At 44.5% G+C, this 25,719-nt stretch overlaps 1 protein-coding gene across 14 annotated transcripts in view; it reads right to left on the bottom strand.

Annotated features, from left to right (window-relative positions):
- The window catches only part of ATP10B (ATPase phospholipid transporting 10B (putative)), a 414,699-nt gene that overhangs the window by 161,175 nt on the left and 227,805 nt on the right, over positions 1-25,719 (bottom strand). The window contains exon 1 of one of the 14 annotated variants that reach the window (XM_072947283.1): positions 21,211-21,313. The exons of the other annotated variants lie outside the window; for them this stretch is intronic. The gene's annotated coding sequence lies outside the window, so the exon portion shown is untranslated. Of the gene's footprint in view, positions 1-21,210; positions 21,314-25,719 lie in introns of those variants that run through there. 14 annotated transcript variants of the gene reach the window in all.

Raw genomic sequence — 25,719 nt, 5'->3', positions numbered from 1 at the left:
GCATGAGGTGGAGGTGGTGGTAAAAGCGAATTATCTAAAATATGTCAACTGCTGGGGGCTATACATCACCACGGGCATTTAGATACTAAGCAGGTGGGCAAACCTGACCTTTCTAAACCTCGGTTTTCTCATCTGTAACCTGGGTGTAATTATGCCAATGCCACAGGGTTCTGTAATGACTGGATGAGATGATGTCCATCAAGCCCATGGTGCAGCACCCAGCACATAGCATACACTTAATCCATGGTGGTACTCTTGTTGATGTTATTATAGAAGTTGAAACACCCACACTCTAGAAATACTTTCCTACATCGGGAAGCTTTTGCCCCTGTCTATTCTCTTCCCTGCACTCCTGTGAGGGAAGAGAAGATGCTTATCTGACAGGTCAGAACACCAACATGGAGCTCACGAGTGGTCAAGGCCACTGGACCTGGACAAGCTTTGGTCTCTTTCTCGCACTTCTGTCTTCCTGCTTCTGTGTGGCAGGCAGATGTAGGCAGGCCTGGCCCCTGGGGAGAGACTGCTAGCCTCTCTTCTTCTGATTCAATGTCCCCAGGTAGATGATGGACATGGGCCTCTCTTGGGCCCTGGTCACTTCTCTTTTCCTACTGGTATGTTTTGGAATACTGGGTCAAGATTTAGATGAGAAGGAGAGAGAAAGAGAGACAGACAGGGAGACACAGAGACAGACAGAGACAGCCCAGGTAAGAATAATAACTTAGCCCTCAGCGAGCCCTGTGAGTCAGCCTGCCTTTCGGGTCAGAGCTTTCCAGCCCCCCAACTCCGTCAGTTACGTAGAACTTTGCGTCCCTTGCATTGTCAGCCATTGCACACAGCTGTATTGAGAAATGCAATTACTATACTATAAAGTGGTCAGAGGATTAGTAGAGCTGGATCTGGGTCTTTTAGAATCTCAGACTGCAAAATAACCATCCAATCAGCAACCCAATCCATAATAATTTACATACTAATCTTTAGAATCCCTTTCACCAATAAAAACTTATAATTCAAGTATCTGGAAAAGAATATTGGACTTGCCTTTCAGGGTCTCTTTAAGCTCTGATTATTTTCTCTGAGTTCATCTTATGTGACTTTGCATAGAATTCTAGACACAGCCACCATTAAATATTTTGCAGCCTTCACGACAAGGCAAGCCCTGGCTGGTATCCGTTTGGTGGATCCATCTATCTTAGGATATTCTCAAAGCCTCTTCTGAGGTGACAATTCAGTTCTGAATAACACCTTAGTCTTTAAATTGTAGCATGAAGGAAACACAGGTGAGCATGAAAGCTTATTCCAAGGCTCTAACCCTGATAATAAGAGAATAGTTTTGTCACCCATGAACGATGTGTGTCTGGAATTATCTTGCACTGAATATACAAAAAGAAAATAAAACAGAGCCAATTTTTCTTTTTTTAAGATCATAGCTTTTCCTTGTGTTTTACTGAACCTTGTAAGGCTTGGAAGAACGTCTGAGGTCTTTCTAAATTTAGACTCTCCAAACATCGGAGCGTATGTTTATGTATTCACCTGTGGCAACAGGCTATGTGTAAACAGTCAACAGGGCTACACCCAAAGGAACATCCATCCGTCTGCTCTCTCCTGCGGGCTCTCCCACCTCCATTCACCGTCCTCACGCAAACATTTCACTCTTCACCCTCCATCCTCACCAAAGGCACTGTTTTCCCTTCAGAAGTACCTCCTCCAGAGCAGAAGTCCACCTATTTCCTTAATTCTGTTTCCTGTGTGAATACAGTAACACGCCTGCCACGATCGCTCTGGCTCTTCCTAAAATTTGCTTGTCACTAGGAATTCTGGCATCCCTGGGCTCCCACGGACATCACTACCACAGCCACGGCCACAGAGGCAGCATCCAGCCCGCTCTCGGAGGGGCTCGGATCCAGGCTGCCCCACTTCCACAAGTATTCTCAGAGAAGCATCCTTAGATAACAGAAGACAGTACGCATGGTTTTAGGATCTAATTCCCAAATTCTAAACATTAGAGAGAGATTGACTTCCATTCTTATTCGAGGCAAATCGAGCAGTCTAAGCACCTGCTACCCTCAGAACATAGGCCAACACCTCCACTCACTTTCTGCTAACAGGCACTTTGCAAACCCTTAGAACACCAGTGTTGGTACTTCAGCGAAAGGAGGTGTGACTGGGTTTTAAACTGTATGCCTGCGGCTTGATTCAATCAGCAACGGAGCAGGACAGACTTCCCCTTCCCAAGGAATCCTTGCTGCCTGTATAAACCCAAAGACACACTGTCCCTGGATAAAAGGTCCTGTGATCGCTCATGTCCCAGTCAGCAAAATGAGGATTTTCCGCTTCCCAGGTTAGAGTTCCCATCTTTTTGGATTAGCTGATGCAATAACATTTCCAAAGAAATTTGGGGAGCTGATCTAGGATTATCAAGTATTCGCTCTCCCAGTGAAGTCAAAACCAAAACCCCGACCAAAACCCAAGCGACTTTCACCCCCACCTGCTTTGTTCTGGTAACAACATTAGGAGGGACTTGCTCTCAGAATAAATGATAATCCCTTAGTTAAATACTCTTAACATTATGAAAACGTGTTAAAGGTTCTTCACTTTTCTCCTTTTGCGGAAGATTGATTGGAAGGCAACACTGGTTCTGTTTCGCACACATAAACACATTCACTCAGAATAAGGTACAGGAGAGCTGAACTTGACACCTGCCCCCGCACAGCGTCGGGGGGATCGTCCAAGCTAACCCGAGACCTTCCAGCCCCTCCAGGATTCTCTGGGTCAATATTGTTACCATTGAATAGCTCCCCCTAAGGTTTGCGGGTGACCCGAGGAAGCACCGCTTTGAGCGATGTCAGAAAACCAGCTTTCTCTGACTGAATACTCACTCCTGGGTCAGGCACTGTGTTGAGCTTTTATGTATTTTTTAAATGCCTAAAAAGAAATAATAGAGGTATTTTTTAGCCCCTTTGTTTTACACATGAAGAAACTGTGCTTCTGAGAGATGAAGTAACTTGTCTGAGTTCACAGAGCCACTTACTAGTAATTCTGCGATTCAAATTCATGTCAGTCCGATTCCAAAATCCTTAATTTGGAATTGAGTATCTCTACCCCTGGAATGGATGACAGTTACTACTTTGGTAGAAACAAAAACGGACACGTTGCTTCTAATATGGGACAGGCAGGGACCATCATCCTCAGAAAACCTCCAGAGTAACAGGTTATCCTGATTTGCTCTGGTCCCCAAAGTATCAGAACCTTGATTATTTCCCATAAACTCTGAAACCTTAATAAAGCAGTTAACTCCCAGATGATGCTATGCTGATACCTGTGGAAGCATCCTGACCTTTCTGAATAGGATGATTGCATGAATGAGTTACCGTTTTTCCACCATGGACGGACAAACGTGAACTTGGTATCCTTGGTGATTTGGGGAGACCTTCCTATAAACACACTTAGTGAACCTGACCTTCAGAGGTCTCATTCCCTTGTGCTACTTTCTTGGGTTCTTTAGGCTGGAGAATGGCGATGCTGGAAATGTAAGCCAGGTTTGTCCATAATCCATGCTGCTAATTGTCTGATACGTCCTTGCCTCTTTACCTGGAAGACTTTCCACTATTTCTCTGAACACTCACACTCAAGTCCTAAAGCAAGGTCTGCCTCATCCTCCTCGGCCACAGACGTTGTCTCTCCCCTGAGCTCCTCCAACAATGAATCAGTACCACCACATTAGGCATTACTCTGTTTTGTATCATTTGTCACTAAGTTACAAGTGCCCTGTCTCCTCTGTTAAATTGTAAGCTAGCTGGAGGGATAAATTGGGAGTTCAAGATTTGCAGATACTAACTACTATATATAAAACAGATAAACAGGCTTATACTGTATAGCACAGAGAACTACACTGAATATCTTGCGGTAACCTAAATGCAAAAGAATATGAAAAGGAATATACGCATGTACATGTATGACTGAAACATTATGCTGTACACCAGAAATTGACACATTGTAAGCTGACTATACTTCAATAAAAAAGAATGCAAATAAAAAATATGTTCATAAGCTAGCTGGGATTCCACCACCCATGTAAGAGATAGTTAGGAAACAACGTAGGCCAATTAAGAACATCTATGTTTTTATAGCCAGTGAGCATACCGACTGGTGGAATTTTCCATCAAGTTACCCAGGCTGGGCCCAGAGCTTTGAGAACATCCAGAAGGATGCACTCAGGTCTCAGTGGCCCAGCAGTACTGCCTCAGCTGGCCTATTATCCATTCTTTCTTCCCACAATTGCTTATTGAGCACACATGCCATGTTGGATGCTGTGACACGTATCAGGGATACGGTGGAGAATCAAAGAGATGTTACAGGTGAGGCTCCATGAAACAGAAGCCTCAGTCTGGAGCAGGCACCGCAACGTGAGAAAGGAAGGAATCCTCCTCAAAGTCACGGAAACTCAGGTGCCCACGAGGCCCCTCTGACCGTCTCCTGTCACCTCTGCCTCCGTCTCAGTGTCGCCTCCTACAGCGTGTCGACGGGCAGAGGCTCAGTAGATGCGGTGGGAGTGGGGCCCAGCACAGAGGGGGCAAGGTCATCTTTTAAACCTCTGGCAGACTTCATTGTCTTTACAAGTTCACTTCCTCCCCTCGAGCCCCACCTCTCTTTCCTCTCCCTCGAAAGGTTTCCAAGACTGCGCTGTTCCAAGCTTCTCACCTGACTGACTGCATCTGTTAAGGAGACCGACAGACGAGGTGAAGTGTGCGACGCAGAAGGGACAGTGCAGGGTACCTGGAACTGAGACGGGGGCCCAGGTTTCACAGCTGTGGCACATTCTGCAGGGCCCACACGATGGCTCTATTAAATTAAGTGATGGCGGTCTCCATCTGCACGCGTAATCTCCAGATAGGCCGGGCTCCTTTACAGCCAACAGCCCGCGGGTGTGCAAATAAGCACTCGCAGTCCACACCAGATGTCAGGGCCTAATTAAAACAGAGACAGAAAGTGCTCTTCCCTGGGGGCGGAGCAGTCAGCCCCGTGGTGATTCTTGGGACAGGAAGAGGCAAAAGCAGAAAATTTACTTCGAGTTGTCGAAGCAAATGGCTACAAGAAATTCACCTCCTGAGAGCCACTTAGCAAGGAGTGGAAAGTCAAAAAGAGGCACCTGACACCATCTCATTCTCTTGGGCAACAGCGTTTTCCATTGGTTACCATAAATAATTAGCGCGCTTTTTTTCTTTTTTTTTTTGATCAAGGCGGCAGACTTGGAGTTAAGGATCCCAGCTTGATTTTCAGATCCGGAAGTCCCAGTGCCCTGATTATGAACATGTTTATACCATTCACAGTTTTGTCCTAGTGGGCAGCCATATCACGTGGATTCTGAGAGGGGTTCTAACATCTTAAGAGAAGAAACCTCACGAGCTGTCAATCACCTAAATAACGTGCAAAGAGAAGTGATAAGAGGTAACCGCATTTTAAGTCCCGTAGGAGCCCAAATACGGGGTTTAAGAAAGGTTTATAATTGCTTAAGAACTGATCAAATCCTTTCCCCCGGCTTTCCTAACATTCACTCGCGCTCTCTTTCCCTCTCTCTGGATGCCGATTTGCCAGTCACTTTTCCTCTGCATTTTTATATTTTCTTCTTACTCTCTTTCCCCACCCACCTCCATCTGAGTTGCCCCATTTTTGGTTGGGATGTGAAAAAATGTGGGCCTTTTAGAAAGATCTGAGTATGAGTTTTGTCCCTGGCATATTTTCATTTTGTTTCTATTCCCTAGGCATGTTTAAAACATCGGATAAATTCAATTTCAAGGTGCTCTCTCAAAAAACAAAATTAGAGTATTTAAAATTGGGGCAGCTCTCAGTTTATGTCCTCAGAGACCTCAAGGGGCACTGTCTTTCATTTGGAAGGGGCTTTTCACATCCTTACTCAGCACGGTTTTAACAGTCACGCATTTATTTTAACATGAGCTTAAGGAAGAAATGAAACAAGCACATCAAGACCATGATCTCACAGATAAGAAAAAAAGTCGATTGAACAGGTATGGCTTGCAGGTGGTACAAATGGATGGCAGGTGTTTAGGGCAAAAATTATGAAGGAGGTACTTGAATGAATGCAGGTTTAGAAGCAAAGAGTTACCACTGTGGCGTCCACATTGACTTGCTCAGTACACACTGGACGGATGCTGTAGATTAGGTCCATGTGTGGACTATTAACTATCCTTTATTATTACCCACAATCTATCCTTTTCATCAGCACTCTCTGAAGTTACTGAGACTCTGAGGAGTTAACAATTTCACCCAAGGAGTCAGGGTTGGGATTGAATGGTAGGTCTGGCCTCAGCTCTGGAGCCACACACCTTCCGTGATACCACAAGGGCCCTGGAAGTCTGTGCAGTGCCTGCAGCTTGCAAGAAATGGCAGCCATTCATCAGCAGAATCATTTATGTGAAACAGATCCTTCAACTCTCCTATCAGCCCTGCGAGGTAAATGCTCATCTCTTTCTTTTACAGGTGATCCAACACGCATAAAAGGTTAAGTGGCAGTGTTGAGGAATATTTGGGATCATTCATAGCAAGGCAATAATGTATTACCATTAGAATCTTTAACCCTCATTCCTGCTAAGTGCCAGCCAAGGGGCTAGGGTGTCTCACGTATGGGCTATGATTATAAAACAATGAGGAAAATCTTTTAAGTATTTTACAAGCTGCACATAAAAAGCAAGTCACGCTCATCATTTTGTAGCTCCATTTTATTTTGGTTGGAGCCAGACTTGATGAGAAAATCTGTCTATGGGAAGAAGAATTGTAAGATGGTTCCCGAGATTCATGGTCCCAGGTCTACACGCACCTTGTCTCACTCCATCAAATGCTAGTCTAGGTACTGTGGGGAAAAGGTCTGGCAGTTCTAATTTAGGTCCCAAAGCAGTTGACCTTAAGACAGATTATCCTGGGTGTCAGACTACTAAGGTGAGCCCCTCAAAGGGACAGGACTTTTCCTGACAAGAGAGAGAGGGATTTGATGGGAGAGAGATTTTCCTTCTGTGGCTTTGAAGATGGATGGACAGAAGGGTCGCACATGGCAAGGAAGGCAGATGACCTCCAGGATTTCTGACAGCTAGCAAGGAAATGGAGACCACAGGCTACAACTGCGAGGAGCTGACTTTGGCCAACACTCTGAGTAAGGTTGGAAGTAGCTTCTTTCCCAGAACCTATGGAAAGGAACATAGCCCAGCTGATGCCTTGATTTCAGCCTTGGAAGACCCTGAGGAGAGAACCCAGCCATGCCTTGCCTTGGCCGCTAACCTGGAGAAGTTGTGACAGAATAAATGGGTGCAGCTTTATGCTACGTTTCTGGGGACATACTAACACAGCAATTAAAAAAAAAACTAATTCTGTATCTAAAGCCCTAAATGGTAGCCGTATTATGTAAATGTAATAATAATAATAGTATTATTATTATATATTATATTATATATATATATAATATTATATATTATATATATTATTAATATATATTATATATTATTATTATATAAATGCACTCAGCTGAATAATCCACTCTATTTTCTACCCTTAGATTTGAGTAAATTTTATCGCTTCTAAAAACTAAAGCCGCAGTCTGATAGTAACTGCAACAATATCTAACAGTCATTGAATAATTATGATGTGTTCACTGTGTTAAGTGCTTTTCATGCATTAAATCATTTAATCTTTGCAAGCTTAGGAACAGGCACATTGAAGCCATATTTTACAACTGAAAGGACTGGAGTTTAGAGAAATACCAACAGCAACAAAAATTCTGTTATTTAAAGGAAAAGTCACTATGAACAGTTATGGCATCAAAAACAAATTTTGCTGACATTAGTAAAGGCAGGGATCTCCCATCTTTCTTTTTTATATGCCTTTAGGCTCATCTCAGGCCTATGCTCCCCACCACCTCCCAAGCTTACATATCCTCATCCTTACAATGATGATAAATGAAAAATAAGAACAATAAAGGAAAATCAAGACTGTTATCCTCCTAAGACTGCTCAACTGTTATCCTAATACTTGGCACATTTCTTGGCACATGATCGGCTCTCAGGGGAAAGTAGGTCTTAATATTATCCTCAGGTTACGTGGGCAGTACATGCCATCCTCTACAGGTGTGCCTGCCAGGTTTGCTTTTCTGACTGGCACATTTCCTTCTGGGCACAATGCCCATCATCCAGGAAGCCACCTGGAAGTGGTGTCCCCGGGATAGAGCTCTGATGGCTGGTCTGTGACCCTGTGTCCTAAAACACCCGCCTTCCCTGGGGCAAGTCAGTGACGCTTTAACACTCAGACAGATGCTCAAATACTCCTAGGTCTGTGTTTCTGACTGAAATCCAGAGTGAACCCTCAGGGAGAAATCAGTTGATGGCTCTCAACAACTGCTAACACATCAGAGACTAGGACCTCATGGACCACACTTGAGACAATCAACCACAAAGACCGTCCTGTTCTTTTCTTAATTTTGTTGCACTGACTTGGTGCGAAGGCCATTAGAATGGAAATCAGAAAAACTGAGGGTGTCGTTACTAACTGGCTCCTCAGTTCCAAAGTTCTATGACCTTCAGGTTTCTTGGCCTCTCCAGGGCTCAGGTCAATGGCTCCTAAGATCATTCTAAGGATTTACTGTCGTCCAACTGCTTAAGAATCACCTGAGAAGCTTCGAAAAACATAGAAGCCTGGTCCCTGTAGCCCCCCGACTGTGGGAACAAAGGAACAAGCCTTGGGCTGGAATGGTAAACAAGTTATAAAAAGCTGCAAACTCAGAGGTGAGAAGGCTGGCTAGCCAATGACGGGTAAGATCCCCAGAGGGGGGCAACCTAAGACAGGCACAGCCGCCTGAGTCCAAGAATATTCTTAAGCAGCTGTTTCTCATACATTCCGCCCTGATAAGCTGTAAGGCTCGCTGGTGCCAACACGAACATGATTTACCAAAACACAAAGAGTCTTCTGACCTTGAGCCAGACGCTGCCTATTAACCATTTCCCTTATTATTCTTGTTTGCTATATAAGGCTATGTAACTCAATAAAGCTTTAGAGTAGCCATCAGCGCTCTCCACATACGGCGTGTATGTGTACATGACACAACGACACCAACAGTCCCTAGCCTTCGATTTTGAAAAAATAGTTTTTGCTCATGGAAACGCTGTACTCTTGCCCTGGACAGACTCTGTAATTGCATATCAGAGGAGTAGGGAAGTCTATGAAGTTAGAGCACAGAGGCACGCTGTACAGGATAGACATGCTGGGGCCTCGCCATGTGCATTTTCACATTTTTAGAAAGCACCTCACTTGAGGTTGATGCTCAGGCAGATCTGGGAACCTCTGGGGGAGGTCGATTTCTGGAGTCATTTCCAGCTCTATGAGAATAGTGCTTCCACAGTTTCTGAGATGGCCCATTTATTCCGCTCTATACCTTATGTGCCATTTGTTAGGTTACATTAGCAGCTCCATCTTATAGTTGAGGAATTTCAGGCTCAGAGTAGTTAATGTTTTTTCCAGTGTCACACAGCTAGAAAGTGGCAGATCTCAGCTTCCAATCCCATCCTATTCCTCTCTTGTCCACCTGGCTTTATTGTTCATCAGTGTAGTGACAAGTTCTGAGTGGGAGGGTGTCAGGGCGCCGGAGACATTCTCTGTTTGAGCGAGCAATCACAAGATGGGCTGGCAAACACTCCCATCCCATGCAGCCTGACCTCGCAGCTCCTTTGATGGGCTTTGCAGAATCCATCTAGGTCAAAACGTGGTACTTCCATTAGCAACAACGAAAGCTACTTTATAAAAAACCAATATGGCGGGTCTGAAGTCTCTGGGGCCATTTGCCATTGCAAAGACTCCTGTTAGCTTGTGGGTCGTCAGAGGTACAAATTTCCTCCTGTTTATTCATATAAAACTCAGTGTTTTCCTCTGCAGGTAAAAAGATGCAGCAGGCTTTCTTAAGGGCTTTAACTGAGACGGACGTTTTCTTCTGCTGTGGTCCCTGGAAGCTTCGTCAGCATAACCCCAGCAGGTGGACGTACACACTGAGACACTGGTCTTCACTTTGGCCCCACGGAAAGAGCAGCTAGAGGTCCCGGCCACTGAATACCAGCTAGGCGGGACTGAGGGCTTCCCAGGTTGCAGTGCTGTGCAGAGTGCCCTGCCTGCATCCCCACGTTTCCCCTGGGGGTGTAGCTGAGGTCTAAGTGAGCACCAGGAGCAGGGAGATCAGAGTTCTGGTTCCAATTCTTCCATCAAATTGCTATGTGACTTTAGGCAGACTGCATAACCTGTCTGGATGTTCAGAGCTGGTGCATGCAAAAAAACAAGTGAAAGTACCCTGTCCCCTCCCTTGGGGCTGTGAGGCTCAAATGAGACCCCTGATCAGCAAGGCCTCAGGGAGGGAGGGCATCGTTGGCCAACGTCTGGCTCCGTCAACCCTGCTCAGCCTCCTCGAGCCATTCTGTAAGTGCTCCTGAGATGACCGTCCACCTCGGGAGGCAGGTGCGGGGGTGGCCTAGGAGGGAGTCATTGCTTTAGATGTCTTAATTCCAAGCTGCGAATGAGAACACAAATCTAGTGTCTGTTTTGGCTGGCTGTTCTCTTTTGTAAGTAACGCAGCCCGAGCTCAGGCTCCAGCCGTGAAACACTGTCTGTTTGCAAAGGGTAAAGCCTCTTTGTTTTCTGCAGGGAGCCTCTCTCCTCCGCCTTGTTTCCACTCCTTGTCAACAATCTTAACGGTGCCTTCAGGTTGTGCAGACCCTCCCTTGCTGGCTGGTCACTGTGAGCCATGAATAAAGCAAGCAAATAGGGGGGAAAGTCATGCTGGTGGCATTTTACTTATTGCTGGCATCTCTGGCCCCCTGGACCCACCAGGTGCCTGTGGAGACTCAGATGAATCCTCCAAATCAGGGAGGCAGAACTGAAGTTTGTCAGACTTCTTGGAGCACAGCCCTCTCCGTGATGTTCAGCAGCTCTGCAGAAATCAGCAGGCTGTGGCGTGTTTATCAGCCGGACGCCGGGGCTCTGCCCCTGGCCACGTCTGCTCAGGCCACGCCTGTCTGCATCCAGCCAAGGCAAGCTCCAATTCCACAGGCCACTGGCTGACCTAGCGGAGATTTTCTCTTGATGCAGGGCTCCTTGAAAATGCAACTAAATAGAGTTTAGGAGAGCGGTGTCGGTTTAAGCCCTGCTGCCTGATTTTAATTAGACTACACTCGATTTCTTTGTTTCATGGCTGAATGTGAAAAATTCTAGTACTTTTCACCGTCACAGGGTAACTACAGGAGTTCAGGGCACAGAAAAGGGGACGCGTCTTACATGTGGTAAGACATAGGCTGTGACAGTGACATTGTTTTCATTCCCAGCTCTGATCCTAGGCACAAGGCACCTTGCCTTGTTGGAAATAATATGATGACCCAGGCTAGTGTGCTGCCTGGGTTCAAATTCCAGCTCCACTGTCTTCTAGCTCCATGACCTTGACAACGTGTTCTGCCTTCTGCGAGCCGCAGATTGCTAGTCTTTAAGATGATGATAATAGTAGCTACCTCATAGGGCTACTGAAGAGAGCAAATGAGCATCCTGCAGCACCTGGTACCTATCAGCTATGACACTTACAGTCAAGAGCATCCTCGGGCAGCCTCACAAAGGCAGTACGGTGTGTGAAGGAGCCCCATGGCTCCTGTTAGACCGTCAGCTCCGAGAGGACCAGGTCTTGCTCCCTTGCTGCTCTATCCCCAGTGCTTGGAACATAGAAAGCACCCAACAGCTATCTGAGGAGTTAGTGAGGCAGATGGACCTAAGTTTAAAACCCAGTTCTGCTACTTTTGGTTTCAGGAAAGTTATTTACCTTCTCTGCTTCTGGGTTTGCACATTTACGAAATAAAGAGAAACAATCTTGCAGGGACAGCTACACAAATTAGCCAGCTGTTGCTGTGTGCCTACGATGCACCTAGCACTGGGCTAAGTACCGTGCTGCCTAGTTTGAGCTTTACAAGAGCCCTTTTGTTGGGAGGCGGGGTAAATAATTTTTATTTAATTTTTTTTACAAATACAGTGAAGAATCATGCAATGCTGCCAGCATTAGATGCAATCTTGGGCCACAAGTCTGCACATTCCTTTGCAACTGGTCCTGTGATGGAGGAACCCTTCATCTCGCCTGTATTGTTTATTATGACCCCTGCTTTATCTTCAAAATAAAGAAACACACCATCTTTGCTCCTGTATGACTTTCATTGTCAAACTACCATGGCTGGACGTACCTTCTTTTCGAGCTCCGCTTTGCCTTTCTTGACTGCGGCCATCACCATGTCACCCACATCAGCAGCAGGCAGAGTGTGGTTACTGGTGTCGTCTGTCTGTTCTTACAGATGGTATAACTGATGCTCAGAGCGGTCAAGAAATGTGCCGAGTGACACAGCTGCTGAGTGATGGAGGCGGCGCCCAAACCAGGTCCCATACACGCCATCACAGTGCTCCAAGTCTCATGCAGACCCCAAAATAAAACAGGAACTCAAATGTAGCTGCCCCGGCTATTTATTAAGGAGTTTTCCTCCATGACACGTGGTGGCAGGGAACGAAACAGTCAGCCCACTCATTTGTGGGCTTCTAACAACATGTCCACACGTGAAAAATCGTGCCCAGTCAGGACTCAGAGGCTGAGACTTCAGTGCGTGCGTCTGTCACCCTGGCTAGCATACTGATTTGAAGATCAGTGCAAACATGCGTTGTCAGAAGGCGTTTCAGCTGGGCAACTGTGGCTAATTCCCACACGCAGCTGGCCAGGAAGGCAAGAGGAAGGGGCAGATTTCCGCAGCTGGTGGGGTCTGGGTGATCTGCCAAGGTGGGGATCAAACAAAATAAAGGCAGATGCCTGAGCATGACGTCTCCCTCCTAACCCAGCATGCGGTGGGCAGTCACAAAGCTGGGGACAGCCTGCGACGGGTGACGCAGAGGCCATCTGGTCTGGCTGAGGAAAGAGGACCAGAGAGGCACAGAAGATCAGAGCTACAGAAGGGATGGTGATAAAGGGTCGCTGATGAAGGGTCTGCTGAAACAACCCACAAACCTATGCTTTGTGCCTGGCCACATCCAATTCCCCATTTTCTGGTGACAGTGTCTGCCAGGGGAGGTCGTCAAAAAAGGTATGACCTGGGAGTTGGACTCAGGCAATCAGAAGGTGTCACCTCCTCCTTTTTCCTTAGAACGTGCATTCTTTTTGCCTTCCTCCCAACAGAAGCTGTCCAAGGACGCAGGCTTGAGAGAGCAATGTGGTGTTGAGATCATCTGGACTGTGTATGTGACTGAGCTCAACTGGATACACTTTCAAGACTCAGCAGGTGGATGCTATGTGGCCGCCCAAGACAAGCCGCAGCAGGAAGCTCCCCTGCTTATTTAAACAGCCACCTACCAATCTGGAGTGACCTGCCTCTGTCCTCCGTCTCTCCTGGTCCCCCATGTGGGAAGGGGAAGGGGCGGGGAGGTTTCAGGTTGTACCTGGGAAGCTCGCCCAAGAAGGTCGTGACCCAGCAGCAGTACCTTGATTTGGGCAACCGCCCACAGTCCAAGTACACTGACCTGAAAGCTGGCAGCCTCCCACCACCCTGTGCTGCCACTGGTCAAGGCCACACACACTGCACTGGATTAATCCTGTTAGCTAGTCCATGGCAGAGTTCTTACACTTGTTTCCAGGGCTGCATTGGGAAATCCAGAGATGGCAGGTGGAGCCTCAGTTTCCCCAGCCTTCCAGGAACTCCACACAGGACTACTGTCTCAGCAGCACTGTGAGCTTCCTCAGGTAAGGGGTCAAGTACTGGAGCAAGGGGAGCACTGTCAGAGGATGAAGTAGGAAGAGTCCAGAAGGTGGTCATAGGTCCCAGTTAGTCAGTGTTGCTTCCCCACCCGGGCTCAAACAGTGACCACACAGTTCTTAAGTGGTCAGGAAGAAAAGGCTATTAGACACCAACATTAAAAAGCCAAATGCTTTCCAAAACAATTTTCCAAAGGATATATCTATTTATTGCACCTTTGTTTGTAAGAGCCAAGATTGGCATCAACCTAAGTACCCCCTGCAGGGGGCTGACTGGTAACATAAATTTTGGTGCATTCATACTACAAAGTGTTATGTGTCCATTAAGAATAAAGTGTTGTATGTACTAATGTAACACCATCTCCCAGAAACAATAAGTGGAAAAACATGTAGTGTCGATCAGTGTGCAGTACTATATGAGTTGCAAAAAAATAAGGGGCATCTGCTTCTGTATTTGAATGGATACAGACTTTCACTGGGAGGATATACATAAAGCAGTTACTTAAGGAGAAGGGAGCAGAGAGGTTGAAGACAGGTTCTGCTGAGAGCTTAACTGCCACTAAATATCCAAAATGCATTGTGTTTTTTACCATGTGTGTGGATTCCTTACTTAAAATAAAGAGACAGTAAATTTTTAGACAATAATAAATAGGTCTTTATAAAGTATAGAGCTCTACTTGGAAACTGTATCTGAACTTTTCTCCATCCCTCAAGACTGATTAGGAGGCAGATTTAAAGGCATTTTTCTTTTCTCCCCCAGTGAAGCTCCCCAGCTCTGAGGCTGGGAGCAAGCTTCCCCAATCCTGTAGTATCCTTAAGTGACTTGATGACACAAAGCAAGAGGATGGAATTGTCCAAACCCCTCCTCATTCAGTGTTCCTCCTACACTCCTCACAGGGGGAGAAGGAGGCCGACAGCCAGTTTCTCCCTGATTTAGGTGGTTGGGCAGCAGAAGCTTTCAGCTGTATCCCCAGTCAGCCCACTTGCTGTCCACTAGGGAGTCACGGATCACACGATGCCACAGCTGGAAGGGTGTTAACTCTGTGGTCTCCGATGTGGGAGAGACCCCAGGGGAGGGCGAGACAGTCCACTGAAGTGTGGATTAAAGAATTTCTATTCATCATCGCTTTTTGAAGTGAGCTCAGCTCATGTTTAACTACAAATTAAGGTGCACTTTATAAAGACACATGCATATAGTAACAGTGTATTCTGAAGGTTTTTGCTAATAGGGGTTCACGGCCAAAACATTTTGAAGACCACGCTATAAAGTAATTCTAGAAATAGCAAAAGGAACAGTGACAATAACAGCAGCTTTAAAGTCAGGTAGACCTGGGTCAGAACCCCAGCCCTGTCCCTTCCTGAGTAATGATTGCCTCTCTAGGCCTGCTTTTTCGCTTGTAAACATGGGCAACAAAAAATTTCCTAAGAGGTCATGGTGAAGATGGAGCGGAAGAAAGCACAGGTGGCGGGCTGCTTGTAAGACGGCTCCAAATGATTCCCACCTCTTAGAAGTCACACCCTATGAATCCCCTCCCCTTGACTTACATCTAATGAGCATAACAGGCAAAGGTGATGAGAGAACACTTCCACACCTAGGTGACGGAAGACCGTCACTCCCCTCTTGCTAATATCCTCTCTCAGCCTCATTGCACACTTGCCCTGGGGAGCGGCAACCTGGCAAAGGACTGAGGGCTGCCTCCGGACGACGCCTGGTAAGAAACCGAGACCCCAGAGCAAGAGTCCTCGAAGAACTCAATGCTACTGAGCGAGCTCGGCAGCGCATCTGTCCCCATTGGAGACTTTGAGTAAGACTGTGGCTTTGGCCAATACCTTTATTGTGTCCTTGTGAGAAACCCTGAGACAGAGAACCCAGGAGAGCTGCTCAAAGACTACTGATGCACAGCAACTGTGAGATAGTAAATATTATTCTTTTAAGCCATCACATTTGGGATAATTTGTTATTTAGCAATAGCTAAGCAAGACGGCACGCAAGCAGCCTAAGGCATGACATGCAAAGATTTAGTAAATGTTGGCGTGAAACTTAGTAACTGATGTATGGCTTTACCCCATATCCACGGTAGACATCATCAATGGATCACAACCTTTTTCCTGGTGAACCCAGATGCAGCCTCAGAATCCTTCTTAACACAGATCTCCAGAAAGCTACCAATGGCTCAAGTGAAACTTATTGGCCAACTCTGATCTGGTCCGTACTTCTTATCTCTTCATTTTCCTCTTCTGTAATATTCCTTCAATGGAAAATCAAGTCTTTCTTTCATCATGAGAGATATGACTATATATTATCAGAATGAATCTGTGAAAGTATATAAAATATAAATGGTTGGCATTGTGTATTGTCCCAAGAATAGATTTTGTTTAATGGAAGAGCTGAAGAGAACCTGATAGTACTGGAAATCTTAAGATAACAGTGGACAGAAGCTCAGAAGAAGAGCCTGAGAGTACCAAACATCACTTTATCCTAGCTCTCATTTTTGTCAGGATTTGGCATTATTGTAGGGGTACCATTTGGAACAAATGAGAGAAGGGAGGGGAAGTTGCTTTGAAAAATGATGAAATGCTCTAAGGAGTAAATAATTGTTTTTAAATAGAGAAAGTGTCCTTCAAATTACTATCAAAGATTTTTTTTTGGCCTAACATGATAATGGTATGAGCTATTGAAATAATGCACTTTTAGTAATTCTCTACTTCACATGCGCTTCATTTTGTGGATTAAAGCAGGGAGCTATTTTGGAAACAGGAAGATATGAGGGAGAATGAACCCAAGAAACTGTCCTTTAGATCTATCATGTGCATACCAAAATACCTGAGGGTCTTGAGAAAATGTACATTATTAGGCACTAGGTTTGGGGTGGGGCCTGGGATTCTGCATTTCTCAGACGTGACCGGGTGATGCTAGTTCTGTTGGTCTCCAGGCTTCACTTTGAATAGCCAAACGGCAATCTCTCCACCTCTTTGGAGATAACTGAAGGATTTCTGGACCTGTTTTTCCATTAAAGTAATATTACACACAAGGAGTGGTGAAGAGATAAGAACTACTGACTGGATTGGAGTTGGCCAATAAGTTTCATCTGAGCCGTTGATAGCTTCCTAGAGATCTGTGTTAAGAAGGATTCTGAGACCCTAAGCCCAGGAACCAATAAGCTTTCAGTTGGTGATGGGTGTAGTGTGTCTCTGTTTCTCTAGCTCCTTTCCACTGGGCACAGAACTTCAGACAGACATCACGTGAGTTAGGGAGCAGGAAAGCTACCCTGGCTGCTCTGGGAAGGGTGACAAGAACTGAAGAAACTTTGACAAAACACTGAATGATACGATAGGCAACATTTTTGGAAGTTGAAAAGGTAAATAAGTATCATTTATGACATGACCAATGGAATGGGAGAAATATTTGCAAATGATGCAAGTGACAAAAGCTTGATTTCCAGAATATACAAATAGCTCATACAACTCAATAACATAAGAACAAAAAATCCAATCAAAAAATGGGCAGAAGACCCAAATTAGCAATTCTCCAGTGAAGACATACAAATGGCCAATATGCACGTGAAAAAATGCTCAACATTGCTAATTGTCAGAGAAATGCAAATCAAAACTACAATGAGGTACCACTTTACACCAGTCAGAATGGCCATCATTCAAAAGTCCACAAACACTAAATGCTGGACAGGGTGTGAAGAAAAGAGAACCCTCCTACACTGCTGGTGGGAGTGGAGTTTGGTGCAACCACTATGGAGAACAGTATGGAAATTCCTCAAAATACTAAAAATAGACTTACCACATGATCCAGCAATCCCATTCCTAGGCATATATCCAGAGGAAACTCTAATTCAAAAAGATATAAGCACCCCAATGTTCATAGCAGCACTATTTACAATAGCCAAGACATGAAAACAATCTAAATATCCATCAATAGATGACTGGATAAAGAAGTTGTACACACACACACACACACACACACACACACAATGGAATAATGCCATTTGCAACAACACGGATGAACCTGGAGATTGTTGTACTAACTGAAGTAAGCCAGAAAGAGAAAGAAAAATACCATATGATATCATTTATATGTGGAATATAAAATAATGACACAAATGAGCTTATTTACAAAACAGAAACAGACATAGAAAACAATTTCATGGTTACAGGGGAAAGGGAGTGGGGAGGAATAAATTGAGAGTTTGGGATTTGCAGATACTAACTACTACATATAAAATAGATAAACAACAAGTTTATACTGTATAGCACAGGGAACTATATTCAATATCTTTTAATAGCCTTTAATGAAAAAGAATATGAAAAGGAATACATATATATGTGTGTGTATATACACACAACTGAATCACTATGCTGTACACCAGAAATTAACACATTGTAAATTCACTATACAACTCAATAACATAAAAACAAATGATCCAATTAAAAAATGGGCGGAAGACCTAAACAAGCAATTCTCCAATGAAGACAATACATTAGGCACAATTAAAAAAAATAGAAAAATACCATTCATGGAAAGGGAAAAATAATCTCATCTTTCTGGTATGTTTTAAAGCAAATCAAGCTGGTACAACATTACAGAACTCATCTATTTTGCAATGGATCGAGTTTTGTATAAAATTCCATGTCTAAGTCCATTCTTTCCTTGATTTTCATCATTTTATCAAAACTCATCTTATTTAGAAAACGTAAAAGGTAAAAATAAATCCAACACTTCATAAAAATAGGTTGACCTCTAAGGTCATTTACTACAACTTGCTCCTTACACAATACTTCCTGAGGGAGACTCATCTTTTGCCCTAAGATTCTAGAGTAACACCTGGTTGGATGACTATTTCCACTGTTGAGGGTCAGAGATTATAATAAACAAATGACAGTGAGGGTTGGGTGAGAAGATTAAGAAGAGGACAGATTCTCTAGACACTTCACTCTTTAAAAACTGCCTTCTAAATCCCTTCCCAACATGAAATATTTTCTATAAAATTCATTTACTCTTTCACCCCCAAAATACATCCACACAGTGAGTTAAATATGTTGGGCATTCGATAAGGATTAGTGGACAACAACAGAAAACCCCCCAAACCTGGCTCCTACCTATAGGGAGTGCACAATCTAGACAAAGGACAGACAGACCATTGCTCAAGTAAACACAAAAATAAATATAATTGCCTGAAGTAACAGTAATTTCCTTACTGTCCTATGGTAGGGCAAGATAAAAATGTGGCATTGGCAAAGTTCCCGTTTGGTGCACTTTGCCCCCATTTTCTTCCTTCTGTCATTTAAGCCCTCCCTTTTGTAGGCGCTCAAAGCCTCCCAGACGTTTATCCAGAACCCCCAGGGGCAGGGTCAACAGTCTAGCCCTTCATGGCTCTGCCTTGCACAGCTGGCTGGCCTCTTACTGACCCAGCCGTCCCCGCTCTGGGAACTTGACTAAAGAGATACCCATGTGTGTGGAGAAAGAGCTCTGTGCACACGAATGGTTGGTATCGTTTAAAATGGTACAACTATTAACTATTAACTAGGAATGACAGATACCTTTTCATAGGGGGTTCAGTAAATAATTTACCTTTCTTCCTGAGATGCAATATTAATCAATGGTTAAAAAAAAAAAAAAAGGACGTGTATACACACACAGAGAGAATGCAATGGAAAGATGTCTCTAATGTATTGTTGAGTTTAAAAAAGCAGGTTATAGAATAGCTTGTATAAAAGAAACTCACGTAACGTGTACATGTGTGTAAATATAATATGTATCTTCATTATCTATAAATACACACATGTATGTATATATGTAATTTTTACTATAGGTCCCAGAGAGATTTTCTCTGCATAAACACGTTGGGTATCCTGTGGCTCAGTCATCAGTGGGGCTAAGGGATGAACTTAAATCGAAGTGTATAAAAATAGCTTCATATTCCATCTTGGCAGGTAGCACATTTGAATTGCATCTGCGAACTTTAAGGCCCAAGTCAGGGATTGGTGTGGATATTTCAGGCAGATCAATAAGAGAGAGAGAGGGTGGAGGGGGGGCAAGAAAGTCTTTCTGCACCTCTTCAATCATTTCCTATAAATATTCAAACCTTAAACTGCAAACAGCTCACAGGTGACTCCAAACCGAATGAAGACATCTGAGGAAATGTTATCTTCCTGCGGCTGCTCAAAGCAACTGCCTATACTGGACTGACGGGAGTCAACGTGCAGAAAAATGAATTTAAGAGTCAGTTTAATAGCATGAACTCTACTGGTAATTTTCAGGCATCAACTCAAATTCTTTAGGTAAAAAAAAATTGGGTTTTAGCTTTTCTTTTTCTGTTGAGTTGTTTTAGACAGGCGGAAGGTTTTATTAAGCACTCAGTATCTGTAGAGCTATGCTCACCTCTGAAGACCCCAGACAAATTAAAAAGTCAAATTAGCAATGCATATTTAATACCGCTTTGTAGTTCTTTTTTTTTTTTTAAGTTGGCAGCGATGTTTACTCTTTGAGGGGGAGTTTATAATTATGCAAAGTGGAGAAACAGTCTGCATATGGTATAATGATAATGCCTCGGTTTTTATATCCAGAGTTAAAAGTATTTCTAAGTATTTCTTCAGTTTTATTCCTGACCTCGGGGGAGACTAGCCCAGGCTGGGTGCCTGCTGTTTCTTTGCTGATGGAGTACATGACGCCTTAGGACTTAGGTACCGAGACAAGCTTTCACCATGCAGGAAGCACCACTGAGGTGTGCACAGTATCACCTTACAGCCTTTGCAATAATCATTCTTTCTTCCTTTCTCCTTTTTAACAAGACTTTGATTTTGTTCAGATATTCACTTTGCTCTCTGTGACCATGTACTTCAGAGGACGTGGGTCCCACCCTGAGCCCTGGGAAGAGGCTAACAATTGGTCTACGTCAATCATGGTGACCTCATCTCCTTTGTCAGGGATTGATTTAAGCAAGCGTATGTGACAGTTCTGGCCAATAAATATGAGTCTGGGGGACTTCTAGAAAGGCTAATTTTTAAAAAAAAGGGGAGTGGGAGAGAGAGGGAGAGCGTGAGTGAGAGAGAGTACGCCCACTGAAGATACTGAAGATGTTAGAACCGAGATCTTGGTGACAATTTTGAGCTACTTGATTAAACAACTACGGACCTGTTGCGTCTTAGGACTTATTGTTATGAGCACTAATAACCTTTTTCTTATTATTTAAACCACCTTGAGTCTGTGTTTTCTGTTACTTGCATCCAAGAATATGTCTGAAGTGATCTGCACCTTCACAGTTCCTATGTTGCTCTGGGGAATATATACATATATATATATACACACACATATATATATGCATATGGTATACATATATACACACACACACTAGAGAAAAATTAAGCCACATTCAATAGAGAAAAATTAAGCCGTACACCTGGCATATGATTTACGAATAAGGTCAGTTGACATTTGTTTAGATGGCTTGGAGGAAGAAATGGTAGTTTAGTAAAGCTTATCTTGGCACCAGAAAGGAGTCCATATCCCGTAACAAACAAATAATAGGAGAAACTACTCACTATTCACACTCTTGCTTTCACTGAAACAAGTATCACCAGGCTGGGTCCTCCTACCAAAGCCCGCCTGCGAGACACAGGAGAGAAAACGAATACAAAATGCGCGCTCTCATTTTGGCATCAGGCAGTCATCAAGAGTTTTGCCTGTTTCTCTCCATCTGGATGGCTCCAGCTTTCAACCCTGTGGATGAGGCTGGACATTTTCCCAGGAAGTTGTTTCAACAGGAGTGGTTTATTCCTACCAGAGAATCAGGTCTGCTCCTTTATCTGCTACCCTCGGGACGCACATCCTGTTCCCGTAGACTCCAGCCAAGTGCCTAGCTGCTCTGTGAAATGCATATTGGCCCAGCCACGCAGTGCATTTCATCTCCTTTGCCACATTGCCTGGTCCAGGGATGGACGCAGGACCTGATTCAGGCCCATGCACGTTGAAATGTAGGGGGGAGAGAAGCTCGCTTTCTCCTGCACTCAGGATGGTGAGGACGCAAACCTGGAGCTGTGGGCAGCCAAGGTGCGAAATCATGACTACAGTTTTGAGCAAGAGGTACCCAGCCCTAATGGTACTTGGGCACTGCCATCTAGCTATGATCGAAATGTTGGAACTTTCCAGTTGTGTGAACCAATACACAGTCCTTTTTGGCTGAAGCCAGTTGGGATTTTTGTCTCGTCCAATCAAGAATCCTCACTAAAACAGAGAGGAAGGGCAGTATCACAGTTCTCATCTTAGAGTATGAAAGGCTCAGAGAAAAGTAAGGCGAGAAAGTCCAAGGCCTCTGTTCAAGGGCTCCTTCCATCCCAAGCTGCGGCCTCCTCGTTCTGTGATTCATTTCAGCAAAATGGAAGGAATCAACACACCCACTGCTATCTTGACTGACTTCAAGCATTTCTGCTTTAGAGAAAATGAAGGTGTCTTCCACTGGGTTACCAAGGAGATTATCTATGTTACTTTAGCAAAGTAAAGACTGTTACACATATGCACACACACGCTACAGTGACATGACAGATACCTTAGATTTGCACAGAAGACCGTCTCCCTCAAGGATCTGTCCAGGCTGCAGGCTGGCTCTGCTTGAAGCCCTCTCTCCCCAGAGGACAGATGCCCTAAGTCTACTGACCGATCATCTCTGCTGCCTCAGTCTCGTTGTCCTGACGCGTCATCTCTGTGCCTCGTGTCTGCTCGTCTCTGACCGGACTGATCACAAACAAACCCTCCACCCCGCTGACGGACCCGTCCAATGACCGGTCCGCCCACAGGGAGTCACTAGGCAGAGGTCACACACAGGCGCCCACAACCCAAATCCTGCTCCTTCGTGTTTTGATTCATTTTTTTTTAAATTGAGCTACATTTAAACATTGAAGAATTTAAATAAAACTCGGATTTTTTTTAGTGCTTCCACTGAAATAAAATCAAAACGGCTCTCAACACTGTGCATTCCCACCCAGAGACGCAGACTGAATCCAAGTGATGTCTGAGTACTGTAAATACATTTCTTTTCTTCGCCATATTGCCCATCTGGCCTTTGTTTACTCATTTCTACCACCTGCCTGGCTGCTATGAGCACATGCACTTTCAACTCCTGTCTTAACTTTCCTACGCCTATTGGGGCCAACCCAAATGAGGTGCCACCTTGCCCTCCAGTGGCTGTGTCTGGAAGCAGCCAGTTTCCAGCCAGATTCCCACCCCAGCCTCCAGTCCCTCCAGAAATAAAATCCCAGTAGCACCACTGTGTGATTTTATGCTTCCTTAACCTTGCTTTATCTTCCAAATTCTCTGCCAAAAATAGGAATCATTTATTTAAATCAGAAAAAAAGTTTTCAGAAATACTCTTGTACCACGAAGCCGCCCCATGTCCTACAAAGCCTTGAGGGAGGCTGTGGGGCGTGATTAACTAGGCACTGGGTGAGGTGACTTTGTCACTCTGTGACCTTTTATACATGGTTTCCTTCTCTCTCCTTCAGTCTCCCCAGTTACCAAGAAAGCAAGTTGAGCTAGATCAGAAGTTTTAAATGGGTGGCCTGCAAGCCATATCCAGCCAACAGATGGCATTTTCTTCTTTTATTAATTATATGCCAACAGCTAAAATGAAGGATATTTCATGTAAGAATCCACATTATGCAGATTACAGACTTCTCAGAACCATCTAGCAGTGGTCATCGGTGGACCAGCATTCCTGCATTACCATGATTTAGATGGGAGTTCCAAGTTCACCCCAGGCCCCATCTACTTCCTAGAGGGCACACACACACCCTCACCACCTGATCTATGTGTTTACATCCCTGCCAGCCCTCATGGGCATTTGCTCTTGCCACCTTGAATGAGAGGACCTCTAGGGACCCATCAGCCCCAATTCTGTGAGTGGAAACTGGTGATCTAAGAGTTAGAAGTGATCTGGAGAAAAGAAATATTCTGAGCAGGAAAGACTGCCCTGCACCATTCCAGCAAACCTTAATGGATCACCTCCTCCCACTTGGCCCAGAGTTGAAACAGCAAGACGCCCAAGCCTTTGTGAAGGTCCCACTACATGGTTAATCCTGAAAAGGCAACAGCCGGGTTTTGAAAGTAGCAGAAACACTCTTCCGTTGGGGTTGCTAGCTGATTCTCTAAGTAATTTGCAATTCAAGTGCCTCTTTGTTTTGTATGAAAATTTGCTGCTATTTGGAAAGTGGGGAAGAGCTAAATTGCATCCTGCTGGTTTTACTTTGACTGTATCAAAAAAGAAACTGTTAATCTGGTTCCATAATTAACTTTCCTGTTCTAAAAAGGCCCTGGGAGAGAGTCCAGAGAGTGGCTGTCAACTCCCTGCTTCTCTTCTCAATAACTCCTTTCAACAGGATGCCCTGAAAGGAGAAAGAATCCAGGTCGGCATTGGTTTTGATTGTCGCTTCCTGTGATTTTTCTTCCCTTTTATGCCCATCCAACCAGCAGTTAGTGAGCCCTAACAGTAGGTAAGGCACCGGGCTGACCCGAGTGCGTCTGAGGATAAATAACTTCCTGTGGAACTGCCAGGGACTGTAGGTTAATATTCCATCCATCCAGTTGTCCATCCAAAGTGTTTAAGGTTTCTGTGTTATAGGCCAGACACTGTGCTAGGTATTGATGTAAGTGCATAAGTGACTTATCATCATCCAAGAATTCTAAAGTGAAGCGATGACTTCTTGCCTAGAGCCATGATAGCTGGCTTCATGGATAAGGCAGCATTTCAACTGATTTTGTCTCCTGTGATATCTGTGTATATGCAAGCAGGTGTACATACGCCCATACACGTGCATACAATGCTGGAGGGACAGGATAACTGACACAAGTAAAGACATGTAGGCTGGAAATTAAGTTTGACGATCAAAGGGTAACCACTTTGGCATAAGCAGAGGGCTTGGACTAACATTAAGAGCCAACGTTCGTTAACTTTTGGGAACTGTGCTAAGCATTTTTTTAAAATCTATGATGTCAATGAAACCTCACAAAGCCAAGTATTAAGTCTTGATTACATTCAGGCAAATTCCCAGGGAAGAGACTGGTGGGTTAAATGGGAGAGGTGGGAAGTGGATCCACGTATGACTTCAGAGCATAAGCTTTTTAACTATGAGAACACACTATGGTGGAAATGACTAGTGAAGGATTTGGGTGCCCACCAATTACTCACTCAATCGATCAGTAATTCATTAATTCACTGATTCATGGAGATATATGTTAGTGCTCTGTGCAAAACAATACTCTGAGGGCTGGGACTGAAGAAAACAGACAGACAAGGTCCTTGTCCACTTGGGGTCTACGTTCCAGCGGACCTCACATGGAAGTGTCTCCACTCAGCAAAGTGCACAAAGGACAGAGATCAAGCCGTAATGAGTCTTTAAGGAGAACGCTACCAATCAGGTGGCCTTTCTCCAGCTCCACCTAGATGAACGTGGTACTCCATCTCCACATTTATTCTGAGGGGCACTTGTCCTCTCTTTTCTTAAATCACTGACCTGAGAATGACATATCCATTTTTAATCCTCTTCTCAAATCTGACCTGAATCTGTTCAGAACTTACTCTTTGAAACCCACTCAACAGAGCGAAGTCCTTTCCCAGAGTTTCTCAGGCACCTCCAGGTCCTGGCTTTGAGGAAAGTTACAGACAGACCCGTCTTTCCCCTGAGAAAACTCCCAGTGTTCCTCAAGTTTGGCCAGTAACTTGACCCTGCAGATGTCTACCAGATGTTTCTGTGAAGTTGAGGCCTCACCCCCAGTTTTTCTGGAGATCAGACAAAGGTACTACATTATTGCTGAGCATTAGAGGAAAGCCAGGACTTCTGGCTGTGTCAAGGTTATAAAGGACCCCCAGCATGCAGGGTAAATAATGAGGAGGACAGCTGGAACAAGACCTTAAGTC

This window comes from Vicugna pacos, chromosome 22, assembly GCF_048564905.1.
Source record: "Vicugna pacos chromosome 22, VicPac4, whole genome shotgun sequence".
In the NCBI taxonomy this organism is placed as follows: Eukaryota; Metazoa; Chordata; class Mammalia; order Artiodactyla; family Camelidae; genus Vicugna; species Vicugna pacos.
The sequence above is the reverse complement of the archived record's forward strand: the minus strand, read 5'-3'. Positions and strand labels throughout refer to the sequence as shown.